The sequence below is a fragment of the Bombina bombina genome, chromosome 6 (genome assembly GCF_027579735.1).
Source record: "Bombina bombina isolate aBomBom1 chromosome 6, aBomBom1.pri, whole genome shotgun sequence".
Classification (NCBI taxonomy): Eukaryota; Metazoa; Chordata; class Amphibia; order Anura; family Bombinatoridae; genus Bombina; species Bombina bombina.
In genome coordinates, this window is record NC_069504.1 from 883,175,581 (window position 1) to 883,198,956 (window position 23,376).

The 23,376-nt window shown below is 39.4% G+C and overlaps 1 protein-coding gene across 1 annotated transcript in view; it reads right to left on the reverse strand.

The window, feature by feature from the left end:
* LOC128663849 (RNA-binding protein FXR2) overlaps positions 1-23,376 on the reverse strand; it is a 66,244-nt gene that overhangs the window by 36,101 nt on the left and 6,767 nt on the right. The window lies entirely within an intron of this gene.

The following is a 23,376-nucleotide window of genomic DNA, read 5'->3' on the forward strand; positions in this document are numbered from 1 at the left end:
CCGCCTATCACTAAATATGGCACCCATGCCCAGCACTATGTTAATCACTCCCCCTGCACAGGCCAAAGCAGCAGACATAGGAACTTCAGGGGCAAAACTCTGAGATCTGATGTCTTATGTGGCTAACAAAGAGGCTGCAGGGCTATGGGGTCTTAAATAATGTGGATATGTTGCTAACAGTGGGGCTGTCAGATCCGATGTGTGAGTAGAAGCTGCAGAGGGTTGTACCAGATATTCACTTAATTTTTATTCTAATATATACTCTTTATTGATGATCAAATCTGACTTGAAAAAAATAAGTAGTAAGGTATCTGGTTATTTTATACTATAACTTTAGCACAATGATAATACCAATATGCCAGCCCCTGCTCCACACCTTGTCAAGTAAAAAAGGGATATTAAACAGTATGAGCTTGTAATAATTTTTTTTAGTTATGTGTAGTTTAAAAACAAAACAAAAAGACTTTACATTATACTTTCACTATTTATTATGACCCCCTTTACCTGAAAATTGATGGTTTTGTGAATCACACAGTGTTTCTATAAAGTATTGGGCACCACCATGTTTTAACATAAAGGGCTATAATATAAAAAAGCAAAAAAAAAGCTCTAATCCGCTAGAACATGTCATTTTACGACCATCAACCCTGCTCTACTGTGTGTTTAATCCCTGCAAAGGGTTTAAACACACAGTAGAAGTACTACTCTGGACCCACAGTGCACTGCCAGTCCCAAGCGGAACCCGCCGCTGATCCAATCAGCACTGCTAGTCACATAGCTCAGATGCAGGGGTTAAACACAGGGTCAATAGTTTTAAAATGACATGCTCTAACCGATTACAGCAGGTCATTTTCTCTTGTAAGGTGTATCCAGTCCACGGATCATCCATTACTTGTGGGATATTCTCATTCCCAACAGGAAGTTGCAAGAGGATCACCCACAGCAGAGCTGTCTATATAGCTCCTCCCCTGCCATATCCAGTCATTCTCTTGCAACTCTCAACAAGCATGGAGGTAGTAAGAGAGAAGTGGTGAAAAGTAATTGTTTTTTTGCTTTAATCAAAAGTTTGTTGTTTTTAAATGGTACTGGAGTTGTACTATTTTATCCCAGGCAGAAAATAGAAGAAGAATCTGCCTGTGATTTCTATGATCTTAGCAGGTTGTAACTAAGATCCATTGCTGTTCTCACACATAACTGAAGAGAGAGGTAACTTCAGCTGGGGAATGGCGTGCAGGTTATCCTGCTATGAGGTATGTGCAGTTAATTTTTTTTTCTAGAGACGTAAATGCTAGAAAATGCTGCCGATACCAGATTTATGTAAGGTAAGCCTGAATACAGTGATTTAATAGCGACTGGTATCATGCTTACTTTTAGAGGTAATACTCTTATAAATTTGCAATATAAAACGTTTGCTGGCATGTTTAAGCGTGTTTATATATGCTTTGGTGATAAAACTTTATTGGGGCCTATTTTTTCCACATGGCTGGCTTAAATTTGCTTAGAAACAGGTTCATTAGACTCTCCACTGTTTTAACATGAGTGGGAGGGGCCTATTTTGGCGCAGCAAAAATTACAGACTGAGACATCCAGCTTCCTCCAGGAGTCCCCTGAATGCTATAGGACATCTCTAAAGGGCTGAGAGGCTTTCCAAAGTCGTTTATTTGGGAAGGTAGGGCCACAGCAGGACTGTGGCAGTTGGTTGGGACTGTTAAAAAACGTCTATGTCGTTTTTTTGATCCATTTTTGAACTAAGGGGTTAATCATCCATTTGCAAGTGGGTGCAATGCTCTGCTAGTTTATTATACACACTGTAAAAATTTCGTTTGATTTACTGCCTTTTTTCACTGTTTTTCAAACTCTGACAAAATTTGTTTCTCTTAAAGGCACAGTACCGTTTTTATTTTTTGCTTGTTAACTTGATTTAAAGTGTTTTCCAAGCTTGCTGGTCTCATTGCTAGTCTGTTTAAACATGTCTGACATAAAGGAAAATCCTTGTTCATTATGTTTAAAAGACATGGCGGCAGTCATGGATAATACACTGTCAGCGGTATTAGCCAGACTACCTGAATTTAGAGGAAAGCGAGATAGCTCTGGAGTTAGAAGAAATACAGAGCATACTGACGGTTTAAGAGCTATGTCTGATACTGCCTCACAATATGCAGAAGCTGAGGAAGGAGAGCTTCTTTCTGTGGGTGATGTTTCTGACTCAGGGAAGATGATTAAACCTGATTCTGATATGTCTACATTTAAATTTAAGCTTGAACACCTCAGCGTGTTACTCAGGGAGGTTTTAGCTGCACTGAATGACTGTGATACAATTGCAGTGCCAGAGAAATTGTGTAGACTGGATAAATACTATGCAGTGCCGGTGTGCACTGATGTTTTTCCAATACCTAAAAGGTTTACAGAAATTATTACTATGGAATGGGATAGACCAGGTGTGCCGTTCTCTCCCCCTGCTATTTTTAGGAAAATGTTTCCAATAGATGCCACCACACGGGACTTATGGCAGACAGTCCCTAAGGTGGAGGGAGCAGTTTCTACCCTAGCGAAGCGTACTACTATCCCTGTCGAGGACAGTTGTGCTTTCTCAGATCCAATGGATAAAAAGTTAGAGGGTTACCTTAAAAAAATGTTTATTCAACAAGGTTTTATCCTACAGCCCCTTGCATGCATTGCGCCTGTCACTGCTGCTGCGGCTTTCTGGTTTGAGTCTCTGGAAGAGGCTTTACAGGTAGCGACTCCATTGGATGACATACTTGACAAGCTTAGAGCACTTATGCTAGCCAATTCTTTTGTTTCTGATGCCATTGTTCATTTGACTAAACTAACGGCTAAGAATTCTGGTTTTGCTATCCAGGCGCGCAGGGCGCTATGGCTTAAATCATGGTCAGCTGACATCACTTCAAAGTCTAAGCTGCTTAACATTCCCTTCAAGGGGCAGACCCTATTCGGGCCTGCTTTGAAGGAAATCATTGCTGATATCACTGGGGGAAAAGGTCATGCCCTTCCTCAGGATAGGTCCAAATAAAGGGCCAAACAGTCTAATTTTCGTGCCTTTCGAAACTTCAAGGCGAGTGCGGCATCAACTTCCTCTAATGCAAAACAAGAGGGAACTTTTGCTCAGTCCAAGTCGGTCTGGAGACCTAACCAGACCTGGAACAAAGGTAAGCAGGCCAAAAAGCCAGCATGAAGGAACGGCCCCCTATCCAGTAACGGATCTAGTAGGGGGCAGACTTTCTCTCTTCGCCCAGGCTTGGGCAAGAGATGTCCAGGATCCCTGGGCGTTGGAAATTATATCCCAGGGATATCTGCTGGATTTCAAAGCTTCCCCTCCAAAAGGGAGATTTCACCTCTCACAATTATCTGCAAACCAGATAAAAAAAGAGGCATTCTTACATTGTGTACAAGACCTCCTAGTTATGGGAGTGATCCATTCAGTTCCAAAGGAGGAACAGGGACAGGGATTTTACTCAAATCTGTTTGTGGTTCCCAAAAAAGAGGGAACCTTCAGACCAATTTTAGATCTCAAGATCTTAAACAAATTTCTCAGAGTTCCATCATTCAAGATGGAGACTATTCGTACCATGGCGGTCCTAAGACCAAGGGGCATAGCAGTGGCCCCTTATTTAGACGACATCCTGATACAGGCGTCAAACTTCCAAATTGCCAAGTCTCATACGGACATAGTACTGGCATTTCTGAGGTTGCATGGGTGGAAAGTGAACGAGGAAGAGAGTTCTCTATCCCCCTCACAAGAGTTTCCTTCCTATGGACTCTGATAGATTCTGTAGAAATGAAGATCTACCTGACGGAGACCAGGTTATCAAAACTTCTAAATTCCTGCCGTGTTCTTTATTCCATTCCTCGCCCTTTGGTCGCTCAGTGCATGGAAGTAATCGGCTTAATGGTAGCGGCAATGGACATAGTGCCGTTTGCACGCCTACATCTCAGACCGCTGCAACTCTGCATGCTCAGTCAGTGGAATGGGGATTACACAGATTTGTCCCCTCTACTAAATCTGGATCAAGAGACCTGGGATTCTCTTCTCTGGTGGCTATCTCGGGTCCATCTGTCCAAAGGTATGACCTTTCGCAGGTCAGATTGGACAATTGTAACGACAGATGCCAGCCTTCTAGGCGGGGGGGGGGGCAGTCTGGAACTCCCTGAAGGCTCAGGGATCGTGGACTCAGGAGGAGACACTCCTTCCAATAAACATTCTGGAACTGTGAGCGATATTCAATGCTCTTCAGGCTTGGCCTCAGCTAGCGACAATGAGGTTCATCAGATTTCAGTCGGACAACATCACGACTGTGGCTTACATCAACCATCAAGGGGGAACAAGGAGTTCCCTGGCGATGTTAGAAGGCTCAAAGATAATTTGCTGGGCAGAGATTCACTCTTGCCACCTATCAGCTATCCATATCCCAGGTGTAGAGAAATGGGAGGCGGACTTTTCATCCGAGGGAGTGGGAACTCCATCCGGAGGTGTTTGCACAATTGATTCATCGTTGGGGCAAACCAGAACTGGATCTCATGGCGTCTCGCCAGAACGCCAAGCTTCCTTGTTACAGATCCAGGTATCCCAAGGCGACGCCGATAGGTGCTCTAGCAGCGCCTTGGTCCTTCAACCTGGCTTATGTGTTTCCACCGTTTCCTCTGCTCCCTCGTCTGATTGCCAAAATCAAGCAGGAGAGAGCATCAGTGATCTTGATAGCGCCTGCGTGGCCACGCCGGACTTGGTATGCAGATCTGCTGGACATGTCATCCTTTCCTCCATGGACTCTGCCTCTGAGACAGGACCTTCTACTTCAGGGTCCGTTCAACCATCCAAATCTAATTTCTCTGAGACTGACTGCCTGGAGATTGAACGCTTGATTTTATCAAAGCGTGGCTTCTCCGAGTCAGTCATTGATACCCTAATTCAGGCAAGAAAGCCTGTCACTAAGAAAATCTATCATAAGATATGGCGTAAATATCTTTATTGGTGTGAATCCAAGGGTTACTCATGGAGTAAAGTCAGGATTCCCAGGATATTATCTTTTCTCCAAGAAGGATTGGAAAAAAGGATTGTCAGCTAGTTCTTTAAAGGGACAGATTTCTGCTCTGTCTATTCTTTTGCACAAGCGCCTGGCGGATGTTCCAGACGTTCAGGCTTTTTGTCAGGCTTTAGTTAGAATCAAGACTGTGTTTAAACCAGTTGCTCCGCCATGGAGTTTAAATTTGGTTCTTAAAGTTCTTCAAGGGGTTCCGCTTGAACCTCTTCATTCCATAGATATTAAGCTTTTATCTTGGAAAGTTCTTTTTTTTGGTAGCTATTTCCTCAGCTCGTAGAGTTTCCGAGTTATCTGCCTTACAATGTGATTCTCCTTATCTGATCTTCCATGCAGATAAGGTAGTTCTACGCACCAAACCTGGGTTTTTACCTAAGGTGGTATCTGATAAGAATATCAATCAGGAGATTGTTGTTCCATCATTGTGTCCTAACCCTTCTTCAAAGAAGGAACGTCTTACACAATTTGGACGTGGTTCGTGTTTTAAAGTTTTACTTACAAGCTACTACAGATTTTCATCAAACATTCACCTTGTTTGTTGTCTATTCTGGACAGAGGAGAGGTCAAAGGACTTCAGCAACCTCTCTGTCTTTTTGGTTAAAAAGCATAATTCATTTAGCTTATGAGACTGCTGGACAGCAGCCTCCTGAAGGGATTACAGCTCATTCTACTAGAGCTGTGGTTTTCACTTAGGCCTTTTTTAAATGTGGCTTCTGTTGAACAGATTACAAGACGGAGTCTTGGTCTGCGTTTCATACTTTTTCAAATTTAACAAATTTGATACCTTGCTTCTTCGGAGGCTATTTTTGGGAGAAAGGGTTTTTTTACAGGCAGTGGTAACTTCCGTTTAAGTACCTGCCTTGTCCCTCCCATCATCCGTGTACTTTAGCTTTGGTATTGGTATCCCATAAGTAATGGATGATCCGTGGACTGGATACACTTAACAAGAGAAAACATAATTTATGCTTACCTGATAAATTTATTTCTCTTGTAGTGTATCCAGTCCACGGCCCGCCCTGTCATTTTAAGGCAGGTATTTTTTAATTTTAAACTACAGTCACCACTGCACCCTATGGTTTCTCCTTTCTCTGCTTGTTTTCGGTCGAATGACTGGATATGGCAGTTAGGGGAGGAGCTATATAGACAGCTCTGCTGTGGGTGTCCTCTTGCAACTTCCTGTTGGGAATGAGAATATCCCACAAGTAATGGATGATCCGTGGACTGGATACACCACAAGAGAAATAAATTCATCAGGTAAGCATAAATTATGTTTTTTGTCTCTTATGGCTGTTTAAGTTTCCCTTCAATGATCTTTTCAGCCAACGATAAATAGGGACAGATATAAAAAAGGCAATAAGACTGTCCAAACAAGACTGTGTGGAACATACAATTATCTGAAAGGGTTTCCACACAGCCTTGTTTGCACAAACAGGAATAAATAGAAAACTAGTTCAAACATGGCAGCGTTCATTACTTTACACCACTGGTTTTTAAACCTGCCCTCAGGTCTCCCAACAGGCCAGGTTTTCAGGATTACCTTGGATGAGAGCAGGTAAAATAACCATGTTTACTAATCGGCTGATTATTTCACCTGTGCTCCAGTTACGATATCCTCAAAATGTGGACTGTTAGGAAGGCCTGAGAACAGGTTTGACAAACAGTGCTTTACACTTGTATTTTGTGCAGTTATATTGGTTGTTTAATTATTGAAAATATATCTACATATCGTTATAAGATTAATCTTTTTTGTGAATACATCATTTTGTTTAGCATGTATTTACTGTTTAATATCCCTTTAAGGCAAGGTCTTCTACAGAGATCAGACAGCATTGCAAAGTATTCTTGAAAAGGAAATTGCACACTAAAATGATTTCATCTCACTAAGCAGCATTACCTATATGCCTTTAAATGGAGAAACACATGCAATATCCACCAAGCAGCTCATCCGCAAGCTACCTTTCCAGCGCCTGGTCCGAGAGATTGGCCAGGACTCTAAGACCGATCTGCACTTTTAGAGCTATGCGTCATGGTGCTGCAGGCCAGTGAGGCTTATCTAGTGGGGCTCTTCAAGGACACCAACCTGTGTGCTAACTATACCAAGTGAGTCACCATCTTACCCAAGGACATTCCAGCACAGAATTTTTTTAAACTTGCTTTGTTCTTTTGGTATTCTTTGTTGAAAGCTAAGCCTAAGTAGGTTAATATGCTCATTTCTAAGCCCTTGAAGGTCACCTCTTATCTTAGTGCAAATAATTTGCTGAAGGAACAGCATTGCACTACTATCATCTAACTAAACACATCTAGTTAGCCAATCACAAGAGACAAATGTGTGCAGGTACAAATCAGCAACTAGCCCCCACTAGTGTAGGATATGTACATATTCTTTTTCAACAAGGGATACCAAGAGAACAAAGCAAATTTCAAAATGGAAGTGAATTTAAAAGTATATTAAAAATAACATTTTTTATCTGAATCAAGCAAGTTTAATTTTGACTTTCCTATCCCTTTAATGACCATTTTTGCCAAGTCTCCAGGTAACAATGAGGACAATTCAAGTAATAGAAAAAAATTACACTAAAATAAACCAATTTAAAAAAAAAAAAAAAAAAAAAAAAGGATAGTGCACCCAAAAAAATAAATAAAAAAAATGTATCCACTTATATTCCTAATGAACCATTTTTTTTTTTTAAAATATTTATCAGTTTTTTTCATATAACACAGGAAACAAAAACAAAAAAAGAAAAGAAAATATAATATATTATGGAGACCAGCTCCTCATCACATTGTAAATTCCACGGAGACTCTGCTCCACCTTAACAAAGCAAGCGAGGAAAAAAAAAAAAAAAAAGAACCCCGTCCCCTGTCTCCCCTAATGCTGAATCCTAATTGTATTTATTATTCAGTAGGCTAAATTAATTTACTGGGCTAATAAGCACTAATATATTTCTCTATATAACGAGATCCAAGATGCCGGAAATTCATTTAATAGAACTAATTCAGCAAAACTATTAGAGCTCAAGAAAGGGTTCAAAATACGTTTTTGGATTTGAGGGGAATACGTTTTAATAATGGGAATCCATCCTACCAAGAATTTTTTAATTTTTTGTTCTCCTAATAATTGTGTGTGAAATGATTCAAAAATAATTTGATTCTGTACCTCTTTAATAAAAAGCGAAAAGCTAGGAGCTATTGTACTCTTCCAGGCTTTCAAAATTAAATGCCTGGATAGTAGTATTACTGTGTTTAATATATTTCTATACAAATTTTGATTATCTATTTGAACCTCAAGAAATATAATCTCTTCCAACCCTATATAGACATTAGTCCCATAAGTTTTATTAAACCAGAATGATACCTTATTCCAGAATTGGTAAATTTTTGGGCAGGAACCGAACATATGTAAAATGTCTGCATTTACATATGAACAACGTGGGCAGAAACATGCTTGTGAAGGAAACATTCTTTTCAATCTGGCTGAGTGAGATAATAATTATTAAGTAATTTCATGTGAGATTCTTTCCAGTTTATTGAAACCCTACATTTACCCAAGACTGAGAAGCTTGTCTTGATCTTCTCATGGTTCACAGTAGGGAAATAAGGTAGCCATGTATTACAAATTTTGTCCAGAAAAATTTGACTCTGTTTAGCCAGCATAATGTTATATATCAGTGATATAGATAAGGTTCCCCCCACAGATTTTTGAATACATACTCTAATATCTGACCATGAGCCTCCATTGTCCAGAGTAGGGTCTCTACAATCCATAAAATGTCGAACTTGAAAGTAGGCAAATAAGCTATTTCTCGGGAGATCAAATTGATTTACAAGCTATTCAAAAGCCGATATCTGTCCTGTATCTGAGAGCAATTGGTATAGGTATTTCAGGCCCTTTTCTTCCCATATCCTAAATATTTTCTGGGTGTTTCCCGGGGTAAATTCTACATTACCTATTATAGGTAAATATTCAGAAAAAGTGTGATTTATCCCAATCAGGGAACAGAATTTACGCCATGCTATCACTATATTGTTGATGGTTATTAAACCAGAGACAATACCGGGGATTTTGTTCGCTGAATTATGCAAGATAGCTTTTAATGAGAAAGGATAGATCATTGGACTTTCAATTTCATTTGAAGAAAACCAGTTAGTTTCTGCTAGCCAGTCTATCGCAATTTTAACTAGAGCGGCCAAGTTATAAAAATTGATATTGGGTAGGGCAAGTCCAGCAACATTACGTTTTTGTGTAAGCTTATAAATAGAAATACACGCCTTCCTACCACGCCAAATGAATTTAGTAAACATAGCATTTATTTTATTTATATCAGATTTTTTAAGAAGGAGTGGAAGATTCTGTAGAGGATATAGCAGTTGTGGAAAGACAATTGACTTAATAAGACTAATTCTGGCTGAGATAGACAGCGGGAATGCTGCACAGATCTCTAAATTAAGTTTGATTTTTTGTAAGAGTGTTTGAAAGTTCAAATTATACCAATTATTTGGGTTTTTGTGTAAGTGTATGCCCAGATATGTAAGTTAATCGACAACTTAATGGGAGGATCGCGTATACTTTACCCACATAAACTCACTTTTAGAATAGTTTATTTTGTATCCCGCAAAGGTACTGAAAAGATTTAAACAATTTAAAATTGATGGTATTGCCTGGGGAGTATTATATAAAAAGATCAGGAGATCATCGGCATAGAGGATAATTTTCAGTCTTGATGCAGCTATAGGAATCCCTACGCATAATTGTCTTAACCATATGGCCAAAGGTTCGAGCGCAATATTAAACAATAGGGGGGGGAGAGTGGACACCCCTGTCTAGTACCTTTTTTTAAGGATATTGCCTGTGTTAAAGAGCCATTAACCAGTAGGAAAGATATTGGTTTACTATATAAATTATGAATAAATTGTGCAATCTGATTTTTAAAACCAAATTTTCCCAAGGCTTTAAATAGATATTCCCACTCAATCGAGTCAAACGCCTTCTCGGCATCAAGTGTTAAAATTGCTGAGTCATATTTTAGTTGTTTCCCTTTAATATCCTAAAAAAGTGTTGGGTATATGGTGCGCAAATCTGCCCCTTGCAATACACACTAATCTGCTCCCATAAAGCAGATAATGCAAGAACTGGTACAAAGAAAAAGAGAGATGTGTGTATGCGCTAAACAGCTCTGGGGATGATGAATATTCTATAAATATATATTAGTATATTTAGAGATATGAATTATGAAGGTATATATTATGAAAACACTTTGTGTGGCATAAAAATATAGTGTAGATGTTACAGAGTCTACCTGTGCGACTAGTTTAAATCTAATATCCAAGCAACTAAAATGAATCAAATATCAAAGCAATATGTATATCAAAATAAAATTTATTTATCTTAATTAAAATAACAATGAAATATTGTCTACTGATACTATGATATTATGACCGGTCATATATAGTAACAAACTCTATGCTAAAACATAAAAAATAAGATAAAAATAGCTGACTATTTGTGCAGCTCAGTCTAAAATTATATTGGGATAGTAGCCCTATATGAGAGAGTAAATCCACCTATGGAATCTTGGCTTTTATAACAGTGAAAGTTCCGTTTGGGAAAGAGGTAGATATCAAACTACCTAGGGATGAAGTATTATTATGGCTCCGTTATAGGAGTAAACAGGTGTTAAAAGTCCCGTATGGAGATATTGAAAGTTCCGTAATTGGCAGTTTCTGTGAAAATAAGTTGATACCTTCTTTTAGGAATAACTTACTGACAACCACGCTGCAGGACCGCTACACCTCTATGGTGCCTACCTGCTCTTTAGTCGAGCTGAATCCTCCGTCAGGGTATGGCACAGGTGTCCGGCGCGGCTCACTACAGCTGGTGACGTCAGTGTGACAAAACCAATCTCGCCACTGTACATTGGAGGGCCTGTTATGGAACATTCTTTGGGCTGGAGGTACATGGGCTTAAGGATACCCAGAGACTGCATGGAAATATGGAATTTTATATGCTGGACACCCCATGTACTTTCATAACTCTGTCTTATGTCTATGTCACCCTGTATCCATAAATACAGGATGGGTACAGGGTGTGAGTGCCCCTTGTGGGAGCAATTGTGACTCTATAAGCCAAGTGGGCATAAAAGACTTTATAGCTAATAAGAACTGTTCCTATATTCAGTAATAAGATGTATTCTATGTATGTTTAAGATCTGATTGTGTCTCAGGAGTCTGTCTGGGTAAACTGATTGTGTCCTTGTGTGATTATGTTAACTAGACTGGCCAATATCAGATTGTCTGAGTAAACGTTCTTTCCCAGTAAATTAACTTAATGTGTTAATCTGTTTTACCTGTGAATAGACAATTGTTAGAGGTTTGATGCATTGTTCATATGTTTGCTTTACTGTTAAACCAATGCCCTTTGTAACCTGAAGCCAGGGTGTATAAATCTGTGTGCTGCCTTCAAATAAAGTGGTCATTCTGTTTAAACCCGAAAACTGGCTGGTTTGTGAATTGCTGACGTTGTTCCCTGGTATTAACTCTTGGTACACTGTTGGTACCGTAACATTGGTGGCAGCGACGGAATGAACCTTATCGCCCAGAAGAGCAACTACACAAGCCAGTAACCTCAGGAAGAGGGGGATTATTACAATACTGACTAAGATGGAAAAGAGAAAAGTAAATTTTGCAGCTTTTAAAAACTTCCTGGAAACAGAAGGAGAGATTGATGGGTACCTTGCGGATTTTGAGAGGCAATGTGCACCACACAAGGTACCCGCAGAGGACTGGGTCACGATATTATCTGGAAAATTATCCGGCCGGGCCAGAGAGGCTTTTCTGGCCATTCCAGATGAGGAAGTCAGGGATTATAATACTGTAAAAGAGGCTCTGCTCTCCAGGTATGCGGTTACACCGGAGGCATACCGGAGACGGTTCAGAGACACTGTTAAATTAGCTGGAGATTCCTACCTTGAGTGGGCATGTAAGGTGCACCGCACAGCAGCTCACTGGATAGCGGGGTGCCAAGCCATATCTGGGGAAGAGGTGCTGCAGCTATTCCTGTTGGAACATTGCTTCGACAAATTACCCGCAGGAGTTCGAGAGTGGGTTCGGGACCGTAAACCCTCCACCCTGCAGGAAGCGGCTCGCTTGGCAGATGAGTATACGGATGCCCGCAAACTGGACACTGCTACCACTAAGCCCCCTGCTAGAGTGGAGTACAGACCCCCAGTCACCCCAGCAGCTGCCAGTTACCAAACCCCGGCGCACCACTATACCACACGGCCTCCGGCCACGAACTACCCTCAGAGAGCCCTGCGGTGCTACTCACAACCTATTCGGTGCTTTAGATGTAAGCAACTAGGGCACAAAAGACCAGAGTGTCCCCTAAACGCAGCGAACCAAGCGCAGTCCTGGAGAAGACCCGCCGGCGGAATCCCACGTAATCCTCAGCCTGCGGCCCGCTACGTAGAGGCGCAAGAATGCTGGAGCATCCTACATGAGGCAGACCTTGTGCAAGCTGCCCACCGGAATAACCGGCAACTGGTTAAAGTGAATGGGAAGAAGGTCAGTGGTCTACGGGATACTGGTGCTACCATGACCTTGCTTCAAAAGAACTTGGTGTCTGAGAAACAGTACACTGGAGACACTGTGGCTGTGAGGGTAGCAGGGGGCGATGTGTTCAGCCTACCTGTTGCCAGGGTACATTTGGATTGGGGAGTGGGCGCTAGACCTGTGAATGTTGGGATCAAGAAGGACTTACCCGCTGATGTTCTTCTTGGAAATGACTTGGCCCCCCTTGTTTCTGCCTACGCTCCTATGGGTCCCGCTGATGTTAACTCTGTGACTACCCGTGCCCAGATCCGTGCAGCAGAGACTGACCCACCTGCTGCTAAGCCCCAGGACGCTGAGCTCAGTAAATCTCTATCCGCTATTGATACGTGGAAGTCCCGTTACAATGCGCTGATGAAGGAGAAGAGGAGCGCAGAGGAAAAAGCGCGTTTAGAACAGGAATCTCTGCTAGACAAGCTGCACCGACAGACTGCAGAAAACACCAGCTTGAGAGTGGAACATGAAACATTAAAGACAAACTTAGTGACACTGGAGGAGAAGCTGACGCTGGCTCATAGTGAGGTGCAGCAACTCAAGGGCACCCTATGTCAGTATGAAGGGATTGTGGATACCTATAAAGAGCAGGTACAGAAAACTCGTAAAGAAGCTGATGGGATTTTGAAGGACTGTTTGGCCCTGGTCTGGGCACTGAGGAATTTGAACCCTTGTTTGTATGGACAGGAATTCTCTCTCATAACGGGAATACAGATGGATTGTCCCAGCAAACTGACATGCCTACCAGGCGCTCTGGTGGTATATGGCACAGTATATACCCTGGACAGCCGAGCATGACAAACCAGAGGGAGAGGAGTTTGATGGTCCTGTCCCCCAGCAACACGGCTGTTTAGCCAAAGGGGAGACGACTGGTCTCCCCCTCCAGCAGCACAGCTATGTATCCGAAGGGGAGACAGTCGGTCTTCCCCTCCAGCAACCAGGCTCCCACCAGGCTACTTCCATGGTAGTGCTGGCACCCGGGCAGAGTACAGCTGGTCTCTGCCCACCTCGCAACCCACCAATTCAGCGTACCAGTCCCCCACACAGCTGTGGTGAGGCACCTGGACATGAACAAGTTTTCCCCGTACTCAGGTGTAGTAACCATTTATTGTGGGTGGGCTGTACTACTAATTGTGTTTTATGGGTGGGTTGCTGGACTAACCAGGGCACTGACCGGCAGGAGGTCAGATTCCCTGTTAGTCTGTTTGGAAAAGGGGAGAGATGTGACAAAACCAATCTCGCCACTGTACATTGGAGGGCCTGTTATGGAACATTCTTTGGGCTGGAGGTACATGGGCTTAAGGATACCCAGAGACTGCATGGAAATATGGAATTTTATATGCTGGACACCCCATGTACTTTCATAACTCTGTCTTATGTCTATGTCACCCTGTATCCATAAATACAGGATGGGTACAGGGTGTGAGTGCCCCTTGTGGGAGCAATTGTGACTCTATAAGCCAAGTGGGCATAAAAGACTTTATAGCTAATAAGAACTGTTCCTATATTCAGTAATAAGATGTATTCTATGTATGTTTAAGATCTGATTGTGTCTCAGGAGTCTGTCTGGGTAAACTGATTGTGTCCTTGTGTGATTATGTTAACTAGACTGGCCAATATCAGATTGTCTGAGTAAACGTTCTTTCCCAGTAAATTAACTTAATGTGTTAATCTGTTTTACCTGTGAATAGACAATTGTTAGAGGTTTGATGCATTGTTCATATGTTTGCTTTACTGTTAAACCAATGCCCTTTGTAACCGGAAGCCAGGGTGTATAAATCTGTGTGCTGCCTTCAAATAAAGTGGTCATTCTGTTTAAACCTGAAAACTGGCTGGTTTGTGAATTGCTGACGTTGTTCCCTGGTATTAACTCTTGGTACACTGTTGGTACCGTAACAGTCAGGAACGCTGGATGCGTGTCGAATGTAGGTCCGGTCTCGATGAAAAAACTCTGCGCAGAGTATTGGAAGTGGATCAAATAATCCCAACGAATCCTTTGCAATCCTTGTAGATAATTATATATTCTCACTTTGTAATTGTTCTTCTAGGTCCATCAACGCGTTTCACCATATAGAATGGCTTTATCAAGATGGTTTAAGCTGGTTCTGAGATCCTTTATAAATGTGTAGTTCATCTGTGATTGGTCATAAGTTAATTGATAAATCGTTGATTCCTTAAGGTGGATTTGCTTAAAGGTTGATTTACTTAAGGTGGATTATCTAGGTTCTCTTTTTGTATTGAATAGAGCTTTTTCTTAATGCAGTTTATATATAGTTGCTTTTGTGTATATACATGATTTCTTATGGTGTAAAAATGTAAGATCTGTGTATTAAAAATTAATTCCTTTTACTCAATTGGTATATTCTATAAAACATATAAATGGAGTTAGTATAATATAAACATAGTAGTATAAACATAGTAGTGAATCTTTAAAAATTGGTAATAGAATCCTAAAAATAGTATACAAAGTTATATACTGTAAAAATATGCATAATACAAACTCGTCGTTCATGCATACATTATACAGATCATCTAAAATTGGGACTGATATAGTTAAAACTTACATCTATATTCATTAGAACTTTTTCTTATTCTATCAGTATTAGCATATGTGAGTTAAAAATTATACAACATTATTGTTGTTAAACCGTTATTAACCCTAGATGTCAGTACTTAATATCCTCTATAGATGTCAGTACTTAATATCCTCTATATTCCACATATAATCTAAAAGTGTAGTGACTTTACGGATATTCTTGGATGATTTCCTTGATGCCATGAAGCCCATTTGATCAGGGTGAATAATTCCATCCAAACAACCCATCAATCTAGCGGCCACAATTGATGTTAGTATTTTATAATCTGCATTTAAAACTGATATCGGTCTGTACGACCCTAAATCTTCTACGTCCTTACCTTTTTTCGGTATTAATGTAATATTTGCTGCAGAAAAGTGGACTGAGATTGGGTTATTAGACATAAAATAACTATTAAAAAGTTTTTCTAGTACTGGGGTAATTTCCTCTACTAGTATTTTCAAATATTCCACTGGTAAGCAATCTGGGCCTGCTGCCTTATTTAATTTAGCTTTTTTTATTGCTAGTATAATCTCCTGCGATGTAATTGGCAGATTAAGTGCTGCTAGTTGTTCTTCAGAGATTCTAGGTAACAGAATTTGTGACCAGAAATATTCTTGATTTACATTGTCACTCTGAGTGTTTGAATATAATTGCTGATAATACTCAAAAAATAATTTACTAATTTCTTTAGTCTCTATACTCCTCTGACCATCTTTTTTAATTGCTAGAATAAAAAAATTTTTCGTTCTATTCTTAACTAGATTGGCCAAATATTTAACCGAGCAACCATAAGATCCTCTAAATTTGGTACTAGTGTTTTGCTCTTCTTCCTGGGATCTCTGTTTTAATACTATGTCCCTTTCTTGTCTAGCTAAAATATATTTTGACCAATTTGTAATTGAGGGATTATTAAGGACCTTCCTGTAGGCATTTTTGACTTGATTCGCTAATTGTATTTCCCTGGCTAGTACTTTTTTTTTCTTAGCATATATAAATGACTTAATTTCGCCCCTTAATACGGCTTTTGATGCCTCCCAGAAAGTTTCTATTTAATTCAGATAGGATATATTATTTGTACAATAATCCCTCCATTTTTGTTTTAACCAATAGGAGAATCTAGTATTATAGTATAAATAACGGGGAAAAGGAATAGTTTGAATATTATTTCTAGTGCTATTACCTAACTGGAGGGAAAGTATGATAATTGCATGATCTGATATTAATATATCATTTATCTGTGGATTGATTTTCATTATTGAAAGCGCCTCAGAAACAAGAATAAAATCAATCCTAGAAAAAGACTTGTGTGACTTAGATTCACATGTATAGGTCTGAAGATTTGGGTTTTTAATACGCCATATGTCTATTAATTTAAGCTTATGAGAAAAACTTTTAAAAAATTTTGCTTGTTTATTATATTCTTTCATATTTTTTTTAGAGGTCCTTTCCATTTCAGGAACTAAGGACATATTAAAGTCACCACCTACGATCAAGTTATCAGATATAAATGGAAATAATTTAATCTTAATTTTTCCCCAGAATTCTTTAATAAACTTATTTGGAGCATAGATATTACAAAGTACAAAATTAACTGTATTAACCCGAATCTGGACAATCATATATCTAGCATCTTTATCTAGTTCTATTTTAATGATTTCGTATGTTAGATTTCTATTTATAAGGATCGCTACCCCTAATTTTCTATTTATACATGGTGTTGCTATCACCTCGCCGACCCACTTTGATTTCAATTTCGGTATTTCAATATCTTTTAAATGAGTCTCCTGTAAGAAGACAATACTCGGTTTTAACTTACCTAATTCTTTAATAATGAGTTTGCGTTTAATCGGCGAGGAGATACCACCTATGTTCCACGAGAGTATATTCAATTCATTTGCCATAATAAATACTTAGTTTTAACTTTTTGTAAGCTCAAAAGCTCTTTATTTCCCCTTCAGCACTAAAGAGGGGAGACAGGGGGGGAGGAGAGGAAAAAAAAACAAAAAACCCCAAGAGAAAATATCTCTCTACAAAAATACAATACCAAACATGGCAATATCATATCTTTAAACTGAACATATTTCAATAAACATTTGAGTTTAATTTTCAAATTGACTTTAAGCATTCTAAGAATCTAGTATAGCCGAGCAATCTCTTGTTATTACTTGTACATCTGGGGCTACATTTGTTAATAATTGTTTAGTCTTTATAAACTCTTTTGCTTCAGCTAAGTTTTTGAGCATATATCTCTTTCCGCCTTCCTCAACTAGAATCTTAGCTGGGTACAGCATACGTGCTTGGAGGCCATTCTTTATCAGAGATGTGCATAAAGGTGCCATAACCTTTCTTTTCTGAGACGTCTCTAGAGAGAAGTCTTGAAACAAAATCTTTTTACCTCCTATAGAGAACCTCTCAATTTTCCTGTATAATCTTAAGAGTTCTAATTTATCTTGGTGTCTTAGTAATTTACATATACAAATTCTGGGTCTGGCTATATTTTCTTCATTAGGGCTCCTAACTCCTATTCTGTGTGCTCTCTCAATTGGGAGAGGTAGGAGATGAGCAGGGAATCCTAATGCTAGTGGTAGGGTCTTACTGGTAAATTCTATCAAATTTAAATAATCAGGGGTTTCCGGGAGCCCAACTATTCTTAAATTGTTACGTCTGGAACGATCTTCCATCTCGTCCAGACGTGCTTGCAAGTTCTGAATTTTGGAGATTTGAGTATTCAGGAGTAATTCTTGAGTATTAGTTAAATCCTCTAGGTTAGACACTCTACTTTCCACTTCTATCATTCTATTGGAAAACTGTTTAACTTCAGAATTTAATGTAGTTAAATCCGAAGAAATAGTGCCTAGTTCTCTCCTAATAATATCAAATTGCGGGGAGAAAAGATTACTTAGCTGTGATACTAGACTTTGTGTATCAAAAGGTAGTGTAGATACTTCCACAGAATCAGTGCTGATATCAGTGGGCCTAGATTTTTTGTCTTTTGATTTTGCAGACATAGCGGGGGAGTGATGTTTTGTTTGGGTGACAAATTTTTCCATTTAAAGATGTGCAAAAAAAACAAAAAAAAAAAACAAAGAGTGATAGGGATTGTGACGTGGTATCAGCGTGTATAAGAAAGAAAAGGGAGAAAAGGGCAGTCGAGAGGAGAAAAAAAAATAAAAAATATAATGTAAATCCCAGTCTGGCCGTTCAGCTAGTGAGTGATATTTATATTAAATGTGAATTAAGTGTACAATGTGTGATATTATTATGCCTGATTCAAGCTATAGTTTATTTCTAGGATCTAGTTCCACCTATATCCGCACTACTTCCTTTAATTATTAGGAGTTCCCTACTGAATTAACAGAAAAGAAAAGTTAAATACTGTAACTATCTCCTTTAAATCTAGTCTACCCCGGCCTCCCCCTGCTAGGCGTCTATGACTACAGCACAGACTGCTAATATAAGGATAGCTCAGTTACTTCTCCAAACCTGTACACAAATATCCAGCAATATTTTTAACAGTCAATAATGACTAAAGGGAGAGGAAAAGAAAAAGAAAAAAAAAAATTCAAAGCAATACAAAAAATATTCAGCTTTTGATTATGTGTAAATATAAGCTGGGTACTATATATATAAATCTCAGTCAGTAGCTTATGTGAGATAAGCCTATATTACAATATATTAATTATATCAGTAAAGCTTCTAATCAGGAAATTAAATAAGTTGCTAAACTAGCTTAGTAATTCAAACAGTATATTCTTTAAGTATAACAAGCTTAGTGGTAAAACAGATAACTGTTATTTAAGGAAGGGAAAGAAAATAAGCAAAATTATTTCTAAGTAGCTCCACAAGAGCGTTTAATCCAGTTCTGATGCCATTATTCAGTCCCAAGCAAGTTCCTTAAGGTACCATCACTTAGTACCAGAGAAGGCTATGAGTTATTACCCCTGTTTTTCCTTTTTTTTTTTCCCCTTGTCTTCCAATATCAAAGTTCAGGGGTTTCAAAGTTCAGGGGTTTAGAATACAGCCCTTCTTTTTCTTCCCCTTATTAACCTCCTTTGTATTTCCTAGACGCCAGGGAAAGTCTCTCCTCTTTTCTCTCCTCTCCCTCTCCTCCCTTTACTTATTTTTAACGCCAATGCAGAGTTAATTCAAGATATTTCCCCAGCAGGTAAAAAGAATAGAAAAAGGTCCCACTGCATAAAAAGTCACATACCGGTGTTTCAGGGATGTTACCAAGTCCGAGGTCCTGCATGCTTGTATTACTCCAAACCTTGTTGGGTCTCGAGGTAGTATCTGCCACCTTGCCTTTGCCTTCTGCTGGGTCACTTCAACTGCTTCCCGGAGCCGCAACAGCTCTGGCTCCTAGCTCCACATGTCGGGTACCGGTGACGCCAATCTGATGCGCCACTGTTGTGGACCCAGCGCTGTGACGTGAATCCTCGTGGATCCCTCCGCTGCCGGCTTAGACTAAACACCGGATAACTCCTGCCAACGAGGACAGCTCCAGCCCGCCTCGCCCTACCAGGAGGGCGCTGGCACGTCAACTTGCTCTCGGCTGCGGTGATCCCGACAGGCTCTAGCAGGTAGGTATGTTAAGGTCGTCAGTCAGTATATCTTTTCCTACAGCATAGGCAGGTCCCAGGCTTTAACCTTAGCACAGGTAGCAGCGTCTCTGCTATCGGGACTTCCGCTGAGTGCTGCAGCCACTTTGCAGCAATATGGTAGCCCACCAAGCCGGTGTGGGAACGGCCAAAGGCTGATTCAGCTTAGGATAAGGATTGAAGGTCTTAATTCGGCCCTCTAAGGCTGCTGAACCAAACGCAGCATGCGATGAGGGCTCCTCCACCGGAAGTTCTCATCCCTAATGAACCATTCTACATACTGGAGGGTATTTAAAAAATGTTTTTTTACAAATAGTGTATATAATTTTTTTTGTCACTTGAAATAGCCGAGTTTGACGGTTGAAACCACCACCTATACTGAACATTTCTGTAAATAAGTCTTGGCTATAGGAAAGCTACGTAAACAAGAAGCAGAAGAAATCATTCTCCCAGCAGGGGGTGGGAGATATAAGTACTAAAATGTTAATTTTAATTACTCTCTAGTGGTCCAATGATCAAAAACTCCCTGGAATTGGGAGAAATCACATACAATCTTTGGGATTTTTTTTCTAGACCTTATATTATAAATGTTGTGTTCTTTCATTCACATTCAGAACACTACATAGCGAGATAAACAGCAATTCAAACTAAATTTTGTGTCTCTAAAATTATTTGAAAGACCTTCCAGTACTGACAAGGCTTCTTAGATCATCTTGTCCGAGTGAAGAGCTTTAAACACATCAGGCCCCAAATATTGTTTTTTGTATATACAGGAACGACATGAAAAGTAGGTCAGCGAACCAGAATAAACAATGCTCTTTAAAAATTGACCACTAGAAGAAATCAGGTGTCATAACATATGAAAGAAGGGTATCACCAGAAACCAATAACTTAAAAAAGACATTATTCAGATAGAGCATACATTTTTAAACAGCTTTCCAGTGTTCTTTTCAGGTCAATTTAGCTTCATTTTCTTGGTATCCTTTGTTGAAAGAGCAGCAATGCACTACTGGGAGCTAACTGAACACATTGGTAAGCCAATGACAAGAGACATATGTGCAAACACCAATCAGCAGCTAGCTCCCACCTCCTGAGCCTACATAGGCATGCTTTTCAACAAAAAGCATACTAAAATTACTAAGCAAATTAGATAATAGAAGTAAACTAAAAAGATTATTAAAAAGGGACACTGAACCCAATTTTTTTCTTTCGTGATTCAGATAGAGCATGCAATTTTAAGCAACTTTCTAATTTACTCCTATTATCAATTTTTCTCCGTTCTCTTGCTATCTTTATTTGAAAAAAAAAAAAAAGCATCCGAGTTTTTTTTTTTGGTTCAGACTAGAGCTGCAACAACTAATCGGCATAATCGATAATAATCGACTATGAAAATAGTTGTCAACGAATCTCATAATCGATTAGTTGGTTTGCAGTTGGTCTGTGCACAGAACCAGCTGCTTTACTCCGCTGAGCTCCTGCACATGGTATTGTGATTTATGGTTATGTCCTTAGCCTAAAGGACGTCTACAGACATTTTACTTTTCACTTTTTCAGGACACTATAAGTTTCTTTTTAAGTTTACAACTACTCCTGTCGTATGTGCAACCCAGAAAAAAAAATAGTAGTCAAATTTGGATTGTTTATATTAAATCAAGTAATTTGGGACTATGCTTTGCATGATATAGTGTCAAGCTTGTTATTTACACCTAGCCCTAGATTGATGGCATTTGTTATATGAATTGATGTCACTATTACCTGTCTGCACAATTTTTTTGAGGATCACTTGCTATTGCTGATTATGTACTCTATAGATATGTGTAAGGCTGTGTCCTGTTACTGATATATAGTCTTTAGCCCTTTTGCCTTTTTTTTTTTTTAAATTAATTGGAATATGTACCAAATTCAACCTATGTAAGTATATATCTGGTATTTTAAGAGTGGACTAAATATTTGTCCCCCTAACCTTATAGCTGGTTGTTTGCCATAGCATATAGATATTCAAGACATTTTTATGTCAGAATGAAGTCCAGGCTTTCATTGTTAAGAGGCCTCTTGCATTGGTGGAGAGCTAACAAAGATAAATAGCCCACCTTGGTGAAATTGGCAAAACCCTACTTATGCATCTCAGGGACCTCAACACCATCTGAGTGCCTCTTCTCTGCTGCTGGAAAAATAGCTGCAAGAAGAGACCCAGCCTCAGCCAGGAGCATGTGGTCATGTTGACATTTTTGCATTTCAATGCAAAGTTTCTGAAAGAGTGAATAACAATGTTATAAACAGTGGTAGTCTACCTCTTTCTAATTCTACCTCTTTTCAAACAGTTTGTGATTTTGTTTTGTGATAAAAATTTGTTCTGCTGCTTAAACATTTGACCAACAGTTATGTTAATGTAAATGTGTAGTCTGAAGTTTATATTTATAACACTCAGTATGTGGATTTTTATTTTAAATATAGAAACAAAATGATTTATTTATTTTTTTATCCGATTAATCGAAAAAATAATCGGCTGATTAATCCAGTGATTTTTAACCTTTTTTTTGCCGTGGCACACTTTTTTACATTAAAGAATCCTGTGGCACACCACCATCCCAAAATTTTAAAAAAATCACACATTGTAGCCTAATACAGCATATATATATATACACATACACACAAACACACACATACTGTATGTATTGTGCTGTTATGTCATGCCTCCTACAAACTACCCCTGCACTGGGAGTAAAAAACAAGCAAAGTTTAAAAAATATGTCACACTGTTGTCAGTCTGCCGTGGCACACCTGAGGATCTCTCATGGCACACTAGTGTGCCACGGCACACTGGTTGAAAAACACTGGATTAATCGATTATGAAAATAATCGTTAGTTGCAGCCCTAGTTCAGACCTCTGGACAGCACTTTTTTTATTGGTGGATGAATTTATCCACCAATCAGCAAGAACAACCCAGTTTGTTCACAAATAATGGGCCGGCATCTAAACTTACATTTTTGCATTTCAAATAAAGATACCAAGAGAATGAAGAAAATGTGATAATAGGAGTAAATTAGAAAGTTGCTTAAAATTGCATGCTCTATCTGAATCATGAAAGAAAAAAATTGGGTTCATTGTCCCTTTAACAATTTGAGTGCTAATGACGGCTCTGAGCCGTCATGAGCACTCTCCCACCTTGAGGGAGATCTGGGGGCTCCTAACAGCTCCTACCCCGGCGATCGTTGCCTGTAAATTGACAGGCATCGCCGGGGCTTCACGTGATGCACGGTGACGTCACGCGCAATAACGTGATGACGTCACCGTGCAACTTTATTTATACTTAACAATGTTAAGTATAGGAGGAGGGGGCATGCTGCTTAGAAGCCTTTATCTCAGGCATCTAAGCAGCTACAGACCCCCAAGAGCCACTGTTGGAAAGGGAATTGCCTAACCTTTCCAACAGTGTAAGTCTTGGGGGTCTGTAAAAACAATTAAAAAAGTTAAAAAATGTTTTTTCAAAAATTAAATACATTAAATAAAACTTAGAAAATATTAGCACCCAGGTGGGAAAGTGC